Source organism: Coccinella septempunctata, chromosome X (genome assembly GCF_907165205.1).
Source record: "Coccinella septempunctata chromosome X, icCocSept1.1, whole genome shotgun sequence".
NCBI classification, from domain to species: Eukaryota; Metazoa; Arthropoda; class Insecta; order Coleoptera; family Coccinellidae; genus Coccinella; species Coccinella septempunctata.
The window spans coordinates 13,229,460-13,244,508 of NC_058198.1; the positions used below are offsets into that span (position 1 = coordinate 13,229,460).

General features: G+C 36.1%; 1 protein-coding gene across 2 annotated transcripts in view; it reads right to left on the bottom strand.

Annotated features, from left to right (window-relative positions):
- Window positions 1-15,049, bottom strand: part of LOC123321548 (neurotrimin-like) — a 652,977-nt gene that overhangs the window by 505,352 nt on the left and 132,576 nt on the right. The window lies entirely within an intron of this gene.

Below are 15,049 nucleotides of genomic sequence, written 5' to 3' on the forward strand. Positions count from 1 at the left end.
TTGTTGTCGCGGATACAGTCAACAAAGACACTAGAAGATGTGTTGTAGATTCTCGATGATAACGGTCAGGTCACCTCGGGCATGTTGAAATCACCCGCTATAAAAAAATTAGGTTTGACTGCTGAAAGGCTTCCGATCAGAGCAGCAACTTGAGTATCAGAAGAACACGGACGCGGTCGATGAATGCATCCAATAGTGAAGCAGCAGGAGCCCCCTTTGAGGAGATCGATGAACAAACAGTCAATTCCAGGTAACTCAGGACTGGAAACCTGGAGTGAGAAAGAGTTCAGAATATCACTGGCTACATAAATGCAAACACCCCCATAGCCCACTGTAGTTATGCTGTCATGCCTGAAGATGGAGTAACCAAGCAATGCCACCAGAGTATCAGGAATACCAGAATGCAGCCATGACTCAGCAACCAGAATGAAGGTAGGATGATGCACCCCGACATATGCGTTCAGTTCGAGGTACTTGGAAGGCAAAGAGTGTTGGTGTAGACAATAGATCACTCACAAGAACCAATCAGTTTTTTGGTTTTTTTGGCAGACACTTTAGTTATGGTTGGGATACCTACCATCAGAGAATTCTGGAAAGAATTCGTCGGCATTAACGGAATGTGGAAAAGTTCAACAGTTCTTAAATTTCTTGTTGGGACATTTATTCCTATTTCAGACAATAATTCAGGACACTGTATAAGACCCTGCAAGATTTTGAGCAGAAATAGAATATCCGAAATGGCCCTCCTATCCTCGAGGGACACACTAGAGAATCTTCTTCCAGCTAGTTGATAGTCATGATTATAGTCAAAGGAAAACCTACCACACAGTTGACGCAAAAATCTATTCTGTACTGATTCAATCCGAGAGACATATTTTTTGTAGTGAGGGCTCCAGATGACACTTGTAAAATTGAGTTTAGACGCTACGAATGCATAATATAATGTGAGTATATTATAGGGACTTTGTCCTCCTCATCACGAAGCCCAGCATTCGCGAAGCGCTCGCGGCTATGAAGTTGATGTGCTGGTCCGTCAACAATTTAGAGTCGAGAATAACCCCAAGGTCCCTTATCTGTTCTGATACCCGAAAAATCTCACCATTTAGTTGGTAGGAAAAGTGAATACGGGATTTTTTGCGGGTAAATATCATCTGCGAACACTTCTCTATATTTAAAAATAAACCATCCTCCCGGCAGAATGCGACGAATCTATTCAAGTCAGATTGAAGTAATAAACAATCGCGGAGCTCTCGTACTCCCATATATACCTTGAGGTCATCAGCAAACAACAGGAATCTGGCATATTTAAAACATTTTTGTAAAGGGTTGATATAAATCAGAAAGAGAAGTGGTCCCAGGTGAGATCCCTGAGGGACACCCGACGAAGAAGTGTACTTAAACGACTTGAATCCCTGGACCGAAACAAACTGTGATCTACCCTTGAGATAGGACTCAAACCAGCGCAGGAGATCGCCCTTCACACCAACCTCCGAAATCCTATTAAGTTGTATGTTATGGCTTGTTTTATCAAATGCCTTACATAGGTCGGAGTACACAGCATCGACCTGCTCCCGCGCGTCTAGTGCATCATGTATATATTCAGTAAATACTGATAAATTAGTAAATATTGGATCAGTATCACCTAATCGAAAAAGAGCTTAACCTATAAAAATATAGGCACCACACAATTATCAACACGACAATGATCGTGAGAGAATCCAGAAACTTTAAGAGTCCAGTGGTTTATAAGAAACCAAGAAGAAGCAGTTAGGGTTTTAGTGGGTCGCGAACTCAAGAGAGTGTCGAATCGCCCTCTGAAAGATTGACATTGTTTCATTGTCGAAAATTTCCCCCTGCTATATAAAAAAATATCTTCAAAATACCAAACGTATATAAAATCTTCCTTTTGAAGATACACTGCGCAAAAAAATTAACGCACATTTTGAAAATCTCAATTTTAATGAAAGTTAACTCTACATTGACTTTATTACTTATTTTTTATGTTCTCTCGGGAAGGTTTTGAACGAAACAAAACACATTAAATGGAAGAAAAATTCAGATTCACCAAATCATATGTGAAAGAAAAGAAATGAACAATTTTCAAAATACTGAAATGCTGATAAGTGATTCAATACTTGGTATTTTCACCCCTTGCGTTAATTACAGCTCGGCAACGACGGTTCATGAGTGATCTTAAAATGTTCTGATCTAATATTTCCCAGATTTCTCTAAGTCATTAAGAGTAGCTGGATGATTTTCTGAACTTCTCAGCCTTCTATTGAGGTTGTCCCAAACCTGCTCAATCGGATTGAGATCTGGACTTCTTGCTGGCTATTCCATTCGAGAGACTCTTCAAGGTACTCCTGAACGATGCGCGCACGATGGGGTCTGGCATTATCGTCCATAAAAATGAAATTTTCACCAATGTATGGGGCAAATGGCACAACATGCTCTTCAAGAATGTTCCTTATATACTTATCAGCATTCATAGCTCCATTATCAATGACCACTAGGTATGTGCGAGCAGTCAAAGATATTCCACCCCATACCATAATCGACCCTCTCCCGAAACCAGTATTCAGGAAATTGCACTGAGCATATCTTTCATGTGGACGTCGATCACCATGGTAAAGGCAGAATCTAGACTCATCTGTGAAGAGAACTCTTTCCCAATCGGCCTCTTCCCAATGGATATGCTCTCTCGCAAAATCCAAACGCGCCCTTCGATCGGCTGGGGTAAGAGCTGGGCCTCTTGCTGCGACACGAGGCCTTAAATCATATTCTCTGAGGCGATTTCTTATTGTCTGAGTGCTAATTTGCACATCATGAGTTTGCTCAAGCTGAATTTGGAGGCGAGCGGTTGCAAACCGTTGTCCCAAGGAAGAAACTCTCAAGTAACGTTCTTGAATGGCAGTTGTTACCCGTGGTCTACCAGAGAACAACTGATTTTAGAATGGAGCTAATACATTCAAAATTTGATAATATCATGTTTTTTTATTCCTGCTGGGAAAAAACATCAAATTATCATTGAGAACACCTTCAGTTGGAAAATAAATTTGAGATTTCCATAATGTGCGTTGATTTTTTTGCGCAGTGTATTTGTGCATTTTTATATATAAATTATAATACATATGTGATCTTGATGGCTTACATTTTAATACATATATTAATTTCAAAGTACATTTTAGGAAAAAATGGAAACAATGACGAGGAATGTTTGGAAGAGACCACTTCTGAAACTGAAATTTTCGTAACTGAATATGGAAGAGTGCACCAGGAATGAAAAAATATATTTTACGATACCTACCTAATTGATTGGTTTTAATAAAAGGTGTAGTGTTGAACCTGGTTAAAATGAGAGTAGTGTATTTCGTTGTTCAGGTACTGCATAATTATAGCTAACAGAAAGAAAATATCAGTAAAATATCGGTATCTTTTCTATCACTGATGTTTTAATATCGACGTTCCCCGTGGAAACATCGATGTTTTGGAAAATCGATTTCATCAATAACGTTGCATCTCTGTTAACATAAAGCTTTTCCAACAGGATATGACGTCAAAATTGCCATAATGCCAAATTATCGTAATGGAATCACAGTAGGAAAATGAAACTAATTAGATCAACAGGCCTTTTTTCATCATTTTGGCGTATTCTATCTAACGTTTCAGCCAGCATTCGCCAGTTGTTTCAGGGAATTACTGGTTATTAAGCGCCGAAAATTTTTTTTAGCCACACTCCATTCGAAAAAACTTGTCAAATTTGCATTTCTATTTATCACCTTTTCAATGAAATTGCTCCGTTTTTATGGTATGGATTTGCCGAAATTCTTTTTAAATCTGTCTTAAATGTATTTGTCGAACTTGGATATATTCAAACTTTAATTTTCGTCAATATTCTTCAAATGTGTTCATATTATTGAAACCCATACGTTCCATAGACGCTGGGATTCGTAGTTACGGTCCTTGGAGCTACTTGTTCCAGTTCTTTTCATTTTGGCCATTTTTCATTGGATGGTATGGAAGCTTTATACCTGTTAATCATGTTGTCTTCTATCCCAAGCATGTTGAACGACCCTAAAATTAGTATTCTTCCGTTCAGCTAGTTCATAGTAGTCTTTTTTTCTTGATTGTAGAGGACGTTAGTTATCTCTAATATAGGTTCTTCTGCAAAAGCAAGGTTTTTCATGCTTTCAGTAATTGTTTATTTTATTTTGTTTCTTAGGTTTAACTCAAGTAAGGTTAGCTCTGATTGTGTTTTGTACCTGTCAAATCTAGTGAATTTTTTCTGTATGATGTGTATCTCAAAGAACACCTTCGATTAATAAAAAAAGACTCGCTGAAGGAGGTGGGTGAATGCTAGATGAAACGCTTGATAGAATAAGCAAAAATTATCAAAATCGCTTAATAAATCGTACTTCAACAAAAATCCTTCAATTCAACTTGTGTGTTTTTGTGATTACGTAGCTGTACACATGCAACCTCTTCAGAAACCCCATATTTGTTCTTTTGAGTTCCTTATAGCTGAGATTATCGTAAGTTTTCATTTTCTTTCAGCTGTGAATGAGTGAAGCAAGCGACAACAGCTCTGCAACGAGGATAAACTTTTACTCATCCCCTCAATGAATAACATGTGCATTAGAAATGCTCCGCTCACCGGAACGTCCGATCAAGATACGAGTGTTTTTACTAGAGACTTATCAGTTCAAAAAAATATCATGTGCGTATTACCATCTAAATCCTCTGTAATTCCTTTTAGATTTCTTTTTCGGGCGTTGACGAAGGTAGGAGATGGGATTCGGCGATTGGGACGTAGAAATAAGTTTTATCTATACCTGAGTTAAATTTCGGGGTCGTGAAAGATTATCGAGTGTGTCATTGTCATCTCTCCCCTCTGAATACTTGAATCGGTTGAAAGATTAGGACACAGCGGTCCGAGAAAATCACATTCGCATGCACATTTTCAAGAGCGCAAATGATCATTTTTAAATGAAAACTCAATCCCGTTCTGTGAGCGTTCTTTAATGAAATATGTACTTATTTTATTATTCCTTCGAAAAAACCTCAGCCTTCCCGAATTTCCTCATTTATCGGTACTGCTTGTCATTGTGAAATTATATTCTGGCATATAAAAGAGCTCGGGAACCAATAACATCACACGTGTTTCGCTATCACATATTTTCAGTCACATTAAGATAATAATATTATGGTAGCGAAATATGTGTCGTTGTAACACAACTCATGTTGGTGAAAATCATTGATTTTTTATTTATTTTTCCATTCATTTATTCATCCAATAGAAACACAAAAAGACAACAAGATTCAAAATAAATCCACTTATAATCAAAAAAATAAAAAATTCACAAAGAAATCATAGTTATTTATAATACACTAGCTGACCCGGCAAACGTTGTTTTGCCATATACATAATTTCCATGTTGTATCATAAAAAAATAGAAATTAAAAATTTAGTCTAAAAAATAAAAAAAAAAATAGGGGTTGACTACCCCTAACATTTAGGGGGATGAAAAATAGATGTTGGCCGATTCTCATAGATACCGGATAAGCACAAAAAATTTCATCAAAATCGGTCAAGCCGTTTCGGAGGAGTATGGCAACGAAAACTGTGACACGAGAATTTTATATATTAGATATAATTCTGTTTTCATTTCCATTATGGATTGTGATCAAGCATCGGCCACATCAATTCATTAATTGTTTTTCTTCAAATATCGTTTACATAAAAAACAGAAAACTGACAAAAATTAAATTGTGCGGACATTCTATGGATACGAAAAAGCAATAGCAAAATTGATTTATCTCTTTATAATTTCAATGTGTAGAAAAAGCCGAAACTTAACTTTGTTACGCAAAATATTCTTTCCCTATTTATACTATATACCATTGAAAATTTCATTTTCGATAGATTGATTCATTTCAGATATTGTCTCTGGTCATTTCTCGCTGAAAGAAACGGTTTTTGAGGATACAAATTATCAAGATGTACGTAACGTGAGTCCTTTATTTATCTATTTTAGTCATTTAAATACTACACCAATCTGCAGCCTAAGCCAATTATAGATTGGGAAAAAACAAAATGACAAATAACACAAAAAATTTCATAATAAATGAAGAAAATAAGATATACAATAGATAAATGACAAGACAGTTTGTCACAAGAAATTATGATCCTAACACAGCTCTTCTAAAATCTAATTGAAAACTGTTAAAAATATCTAGAACATGTTGAAAATTGCAAAAATCATGGCATATTCTGAACATTGGCGGAAACCGAAGCTCGTTAGTTCGTGGAAACGGAAAATAAAACCTCGGGACGTGAAAATCCACGTAGACTAGACAGTAGGGGCAATCAATTGCCCCTAATACTAAAATATTATGTAGGAAAAGAATTCCTAAATAAATCCGACGTCCTTCAAGTGAGTTTACATGAAATCTATTCAATAAATACTCACTTGATATACCACGAATCGGATAGATGCCATCAACTTTAGAACTCACGTACTCTGTATTTTTTCCAAATTATCAACATGAACCCTATAACCAGGATTCCATACTATACATCCATATTCTAGCTTTGACCTCACAAGCGCCGTAAAAAGAAGAAAAAGAGATCGAGTCTCGAGCAGGTACCTGAAATTTCTAAGTATGAAACCGAGAGCATTCACATGGGGCACAAACGTTAACCCCTGATCAAATAAGATCTCTGCATTCAGCCACCCTGTCCAATACACTACCTACAATGTTATACAGAAATTGAACCTTTGATCTTCCGCGGCCGAAGGACATCACGTTGCACTTTCTTATATTCAATGAAAGCCGGTTTCTCCTACACCAATCATTGAATCTATCTATGTCACCCTGAAGATTCCAGCAATCCTGGACAGAACCAATACGGCGAAACAACTTACAATCATCAACATATAAAGGAAACATACAGAGCAGAAATAAATAACCCAAAATAAAAAACCCAAAATGGAACCCTGCGGAACACCAGACGACATTGCAAAGGCATTGGCGATGTCCTGAGGAGCCGATAAAACGGAACCATTGAAATTCATTGACCCCGGAAGAAGGGGAACCTCCACGAATTTTATTCGAATAACCCCAAAATTTTGATGGATCCCTCGATAAATCCCTCTCAGCCTCCCGACAGAAACTGACACGAGCAATAGAGATCGCACACTTTAGTTCTCTGCGAAGCTCTTCAAACATCACCAGAAATGACACATCACCAGTTCTCCTATAGGCACGACGATAATCATCCTTGACCTTTAGCTTAATAATAATATCCCCAGTAAACCAAGGTGGGTATCGGGACCTCCTACCATATATTTTAGAAACACAAGCCTCAAAAATACCATTAAGATGCTCATGAAATGCAGCACGTGCCAATTCAACATCAACATACTCACTCAAGAAATCCCAGTTAGTGGTCAGCAGGCAATCATCTTCCAAATTGAATTCCCCTTGCAGAAATCTGGATGACATTGAAATGAAACACCACCAAAATTTTTTTATGCCTTATTGTGCCTATAGATTGTCAATTTGAACGTTCCGACAACATCAACAAGTTGAATAATTTTCTGTCCGGAATTTGTGTAGAGGGAATCGGAAAAGGACGTAAATTTCCAACAACCCCATCTGAATCGTCACGTCGTATAATTTCCTCTCAATTGAAAATAATTTTCAACATTCACCACTTTACCTCATCATAGAACAAACAACACATGAAAGTAAGATAGCAGGACCAAGTCGAAAACAAACAAGCAGTTTTCATAAGTGATAATCGAAGCAATAAAAAACCACAACCCATAATGGGAGAGTATCCACCGAATTAAATTTCCTATCTGATATCCGCTTTCTCAATTGATCTTAACCAGAAGATATACACTTCACACATACATATACAGGCGAACATTAATGCTGCCACAAATGTAGGGACAAATGTAGAATTTTCGTCCATTAAGATCTTTCATTCTGGAAATCATGTAGTCACAAACCATCCTCACAAGTTGTTTCTATCTTCTCTGTAATTCCAAAATAATCCTGTTGTTTGTATGAAATGGTTAGATTTTCGAAATCAAATCTATGTCCCTATCTCTGTGCATGCTCCGTAAGCGTAGTCTTTTTTTCAGTGAGATGGCACATATAAGGATAAACAATACAGTGAATTGTTGGTGGGCTGAATTTTCATATTCCCAATTCTAGATTTGTCTCCAGCTTAGCTTCATGTTTGTGGCATGGTAAATTTTTGCTTGTATACAGGGTGTTCCATCTCAGACGAGCCACCCCGTTTATTTCTTTTCTCATAGTGATTAGAAAAATTTCCCGAAACACGTCGAATGATTTTGTTTGGGGGACATCTTTTGACGTATATTTGAGGATTGAATGGGCAACCCCGTAAGAGGGGGCGCTGCAGCCCCTGAAAATTGAATAGAGGAGAGGGTTTGAGTTACACTTCATTTGAAGGGTATTGAAAGCCTCTTTAGAACAGTGTGATGAACCGTTTTCGCCAAATATTTTTTTGCTCAAATGAGCCACCTCGAATATTTTGTTTATTTTCACAGTAGATGATATTTTTGTGATTTGGCAACATGTTAGAGATGAACTAAAAAAGTTTTTTGATCATATTAACAACAAAGAACCCACAATAAAATTTACAATGGAATTAGAGCAGGATAACAAAATTTCATTCCTAGATGTTTCAATGAAAAAGTTTTCGAATTATTTTGAAACGAGCGTATACCGGAAAAAGACACATACTTATAGATATTTGAATTTTCATTCCAATCACCAAGTAAGTGTCAAAAGAGGTATTATTAAAACACTTTATGATAGAGCTAATTTAATTTCATCTACAGCCGAAATTAGAAATAATGAAGTTGACTTCATAAAAATTTTCTTAGGGATATTCAATACCCGAAAAATTTCATTAAAAAAACAATATTAAATTTAGAGAGAAAAATGACTAACCAAAATCGTAATAATGATCAGGAACAACCAACAAACCATCTAGAACAACCAAATTTATTGAATGTAATTCCTTATGTTAATGGTCTTTCAGAAAAAAAAGAAGAATCGGTTCGAAATTCAACATACGAACTGTTTTTAAAACGCAAAATGATTTAAGATCTATATTAACAAAAACTAAACCTTTGAACAAAAAACAAAAATCAAAAAATTGTATTTACAACATACCCTGTATTTGTGGTAAAACTTATACAGGTGAAACGTCCAGACCTCTAGAAATAAGAAAACGCGAACATAAAAATAATATTAAAAAAAAGAAATTAATCGATCACAAATCGCAGATCATACTTGTTCTAATACGGGAGACCACATGATGGATTGGAACAACACTAAAATTTTATTGACGGAACCAGACCATTACAAACGAAAGATCAAAGAGTCTACGTGTATTCTATTAGATCAAGAAAATAATTTGGCAAATTGTTAATAATAATAATAATTATTATTTCAACATCAAAACATTACATGTCACGTCAGAAAATACAAATTTTTCAAATTTCATTTTGGAAGAATTCTTCTAGAGAGTATATGGTATTTTTAAGTAGCATATTTTTCAAATTGTTTTTGAATTTCTTTCCGTTAAGCTGCTTTATGGCATCAGGAAGTTTATTGTAAATTTTTGGGCCCCAGTAATCGTCTCCTTGTTGGACGAATTTTCTCTGATGATAAGGGATGGTAAGTTTATCTCTACTCTTGTGTCAAACCGATGGAACAAACCATTGGTAGGAAAGTTGTCCAAATTCTTGTGAACGTATGTGGCGCATTCTAAAATATATATTGCTGGTATGGTAAGTATTTTGAGGATTTTGAAAGGTTCTCTACAGCTGTCTGTATATTTTAGGTTCAAGATTGTTCTTACTGCCCTTTTCTGGAGAATCAGGAGATCCCTGCCATGAACCGATGTACCCCACAGGAGAATCCATATGAAACAACTGAATGGAAATTGGCGAAGTAGGTAATGAGAGCTGCCTGTTCAGAAGAAAATCTACTCATTATTGCAATAGAGTATAGGGCTACTGTGAGTTTCTTCCTAATTTCAACAATATGTGTTTCCCAAGATAGAGCTCCGTCCACCATCAATCCGAGTAATTTTATTGAATTGTTTTTGTGGCTTTTGATTTGGAGAAATTGATCTTTGGATTCATTGATGGAGAGGGAGTTACACCGGAACCAGTTTTCAGAGGTCAGTAGCACATATTCAGTTGTCAGCTGGAGTTTTGCCTCCTCTGAGGCTTTCATGACAAAGGAGGTGTCATCAGCAAATAAAAGAGTTCTGACAAATCTCTCGACACCATCAGACTCCAAATCCAGGTCATTCATAAAGATTATGAACAGCAATGGACCCAACTTCGAACCCTGAGGAACTCCAGACCCCACGCTTCTCTCCTTCGACATCGCACCATTCCAGTGAACACACTGTGATCTGTTTGAAAGAAACCAGCAGATCAAATTCAAGGCTGGACCCCCCAGTCCATAATATTTCAGCTTATCTATAAGAATATCATGGTTTACGTGTCGAAAGCCTTCGACAAATCTCGTGAAGCAATCTTCGCTATCCACGCACGAATCAAGTGCGCTGATTATGTCCTTCAGCAGCGCCAACAGCAACGTTGTTGTAGATTTCGTGTTTCTGAATCCATGCTGATGGCTGCCAAGAATGCCGTTGTCTTCAAAATGCGCTGAGAGTCTTATTCTGATTATTTCTTCGAGAATTTTCGACAAAGTCGGTAAAATCGAAATCGGACGGTAATTCGACGGATTACTATCATCGCCCTTCTTGTAAATAGGCAATACTCTAGCAGTCTTAAGTGCTTCTGGAAAGTGACCTTCAGAAAGACACTTATTGAAAATTATGGCTAGTGGTTCTGCAATTTCGATACAGATGGATTTTATGAATGTGGTTGTCATACCATATATATCCGGTGTTTCTTTGCCTTTAATTTCCTTTATAATACTGTTCGGTAGGAATAGATCATATTTGGATCAATTTACTAAAGAAGGAGCTGTCATCCGGTAATTTCAAAATTAAATGAATCAACGTTTCTCTGCAGTCTCTATTTCTATGTATTGACAATTGGTGTCAAACAAAAGCCACAATTCAGAAGATTCTCAAAAATAGATTTTTCGTCTGATGAAGGAGTCTGATATAGACTCCGAAACGTTACCACATAAAATTATAATTTCAACGTTATTTATTTTCAGTTCGTTGTCAGGCAACAATTTTTTCTAGCTAATTTGCTCCTGACAAATTAGTGCAAGAATTTACGCAGGAGCAAATCGTCGATTCAATTTTTAATTGATTTTGTTTCAGAGATTGGGAGTGAAAACCCTAAAAAGTTTATTAAGAAATGCAGAATCCTCCCAGAATAAATTTCAATCGATATCTCACAGTGTACAAACCCATTTCTCTTTAGCCTCTCTCACAAACTCAAAAACATAAAAATGAACATATTTTCAGAAAAAATTTATTGTTTACTGAATTCTTCAGGATGTTCAACCGGAATTATGTTTTTCAAAACCCTTCCCGCATAAGCCAAACCTTTGTTCACGAATAAACCATGCAGTGGAAGGAATCATGAAATTTGTGAACCTCACTTGTCGGATCATCGGGCACAGATCATGTCGTTTTCGTTGACAAAAACGAAAAGAATACTTTTGAATTCAGGCGACAGATGAATGCGGGGCATTTTCGAGGGTACTGGCGTCGCATTCAGACTACCTACTGGGAGTAAGTGTACTGCGATGTACTGCATGTCTTCGTTGGTATTTAGTAATAATGGTGCGGCTGCAGTTCTTTTCTATGGAAGTCCACCACACCAGAGATGCGTAGGTTAGGATAGGCCTCACCACTACAGTATACAACCAGTGCAGAATGCATAGGTATATTACACTTACCCCACCACACCAAAGATAGTTCTTCTGACCTTTCGGACTTTCTTCACCAAGAAATAGTTTCATTTAGCCACACATTCGGAGATGAAATTGTTGCAGACGTTTGCTTGTATGACTGGTAGAACTTGTATTTTGCGATAAAATGATGTTTCAATGGAGAACGTCAAATTTGGCAATTTTGTTCATTGAGAATGCAACTTCAAGAAAATTAATTTCTTTATTTGCTTCTCAGAAAGCAACAAGAGTTTATTTTCCAGTTGACCTGTTCTAGTATGTGTTTATGTTTTTCCACTCATAGTATTTTAGAATTCGTTTTCGTTCTGTTTTTTTGATATGAATTATAATCCCGTATTTATATACTTGATTCTTTTTATTTATATCATATATTTATATTAAATTATATTTATAAATTAATGAAAGCCTATGTAATAACGTTTATGATTTTTAATATTTCACCTTATTATTATTATACATTTTTTTGTCCTCTAGTTTTTGACCTTTGTCCAGACTGAATCTCTAGATTTGAATCCACCCTACTAACACCTCCTCATTGATAACTCAAAAATAAATGAGGGGAAGGGTCCGCTGATATGATTTGGACCAGGGCCCGTACCAAACTTGCTACGCCCCTGGATCCAGGACGCCATAGAAGAAGCCAACCCTACTTTTGTTAAACTCTGTGAACAAGTCCGACAGTCGTATAATCTGTTTTAATTGAAAATATTCCAATTGAATTTCGTTGAAACTCTTGTTGTCCCAGAAAGGAACTTTGAGAAAATGACCTTTATATCTCTTCTCTTGACTATGGCCAAATAGTCAGCATTCTAGAAAATTATTTTGGTTCATCTGACTCTCCCAACGTAGCTGAGTGTATTTGCACTCAGAATATTCTGACAAAAATATATCCAGTACTCAGATAGAGTAGCATTAAAACTAATAACACAAAGTTGATAGAATAACACAATAACTAATTTGAATCTGGCTCGAAAGACAGATGGCCGATATCAGACAGATTTAACGTATGATTCCTGTAAAACCGTATAATTGAAAATTTTCAGTCGACGAGGATCGCCAAGATTTCAGATTACTCACAGTCACTCATGGAATTAATAGATGAAGCCCTATTTACGCCATGAGTGTCTGTGAGCAGTACTATATTTGCGAATCCCAATTCAATTATTTGACGAGGAAGCCCAAAATTCAGGATACTCATGCAAATGATATCAGTGAGATTTCAACATTGAAAGCAGCAAAACAATCGCTCAATAATTGGTTTAGCTTTTAAAAAGAAGTTCTTTATCTCTTATCTTTCGATTAATCCAATTTCGTTTGATCGATATGGTGGGCACGATTTCCTCAAACTTCTTGCCGTATGATCCATCGGAAGATTGCTCCCGTCTTAAGCCCTTTTTAACAGCCGAGAATTCTCTGGAGAATTCTCTACCAAATTTTGGTGAGAAAACGGCAGAGATTATTTTATATGCAACTGAACAGAGAATTCTACCGAAAGTGCGAAAGTTCTCTAGAGAATTCTCGGCAGTTGCAAACGGGATTTAGACTTGAACTAAAGAAAAACTTATTCATCAAACGCTATCTACTTCTGCGAATAAGACGCATCTATGAATTTATTTGATTTCTGGCACCTGTGACTTTCCTGCCAAGTACCTCATGCGAAGGATTTGGTCGTCAGGTATTGGTTGGGCCGATGAGCTTTCTGCGAATATTTGTAGAGTCTGGGATGTATTCAAATCAGAAATTCCAATTTCATCCTATATCTCATCACAATTCTACGTAAATTCATCACGCCCATGGCAAAGTTCTATTAGTGTCCTCAGTATATGACATACATAAACCGCATTGAGAGTATTCAGTGAAGGTTTCTAAGGTTTATAAGTTATAAGTGCACTTTCCGCCTCACACCTGGAGATCCTGAAAATTATAATATCAGACTCAAATTTTTCAATATGATCAGCCTTGAAGATCGAAGAAAGTTTAATGACATTATGTTTTTCATCAAGCTCCTTAATTCTGAGCTTCAAAATAGTGATCTTCTGCAACGAATTGATTTGAACATACCTAGTAGAAGTGTTTTCCTACCTACGTTTCGAAATACCAGATGCGCCAAGAATTCACCACTTCAAAGAATGACTCATTTATGTTATAATCTGAGTTTCAATTTGTTCTCTATAAGATCCATTGAAGTAAAGAGATACTTGAAGGGACTTAATTCATTATGATCATTTGATATAATTTGCATTACCTATTCTTTTTTGTCCTTAGTTTATGAGTGTTTTTTCTGTTATACTGTGTCTTTCCTTTGCTTGATTGGTTTCGATGTGATTTCAACTATTTCACTTGCTCATTTAATTTAAGATGTATATGTATCACCTCATAAAAATTCAATTGTGGATGCAGTGATTGGACTTTAATTAGTCCGTTGCATTCCTTATTTGTAATAATAATATATAATTCAGAATTCAAGAAACACTCTGCCTGTGCTGAAAGTAATATGTATATTGTATGTTTTATGTACTTATTCAAACAACTTATTCCGTTAAAAATTTATTATCAATTTACATTCTTGAGAATCACAGGGATAATTTGTTACACTTTTTTTTCTTCTATAGTACCTTAGGTTATGCACACAAGCACAGAGTAAACATGCAATATAGGCATAAGTTTGTTCTTTTCATCAGTAATTTATATTACATTACTTTCCTTATTTTCTGCTTGAAACAAGTATAAAATGCAACCGAGAAGGTAAATTAATTTCTCTATGTGATCTCCTTATTTCTAGACATGGGTTCTCATTTACATCTGAAGAATTATCAACTGTTAAAGGTTCTTCAGTCTCTTTATAACTTATATTTTCTTTATCTGATATACATCTTTCTATTTGAGGTATATTAATGTTCATTTCAACACTTGGGACTGTATTTTAAAATTGTGGATATCTCCTAAAATTTGCATCTTAGTCTGAAAAAACTCATCATATAATTTCTCTTTACATCATTGGTTAATAAGTTTTTTTCAGTAGGCATCTTCCCCCACAAGTTCACAAAAATATGTGCTTGAGTGCACTAGGGCTAAGATAAGTTCCTATAATCTT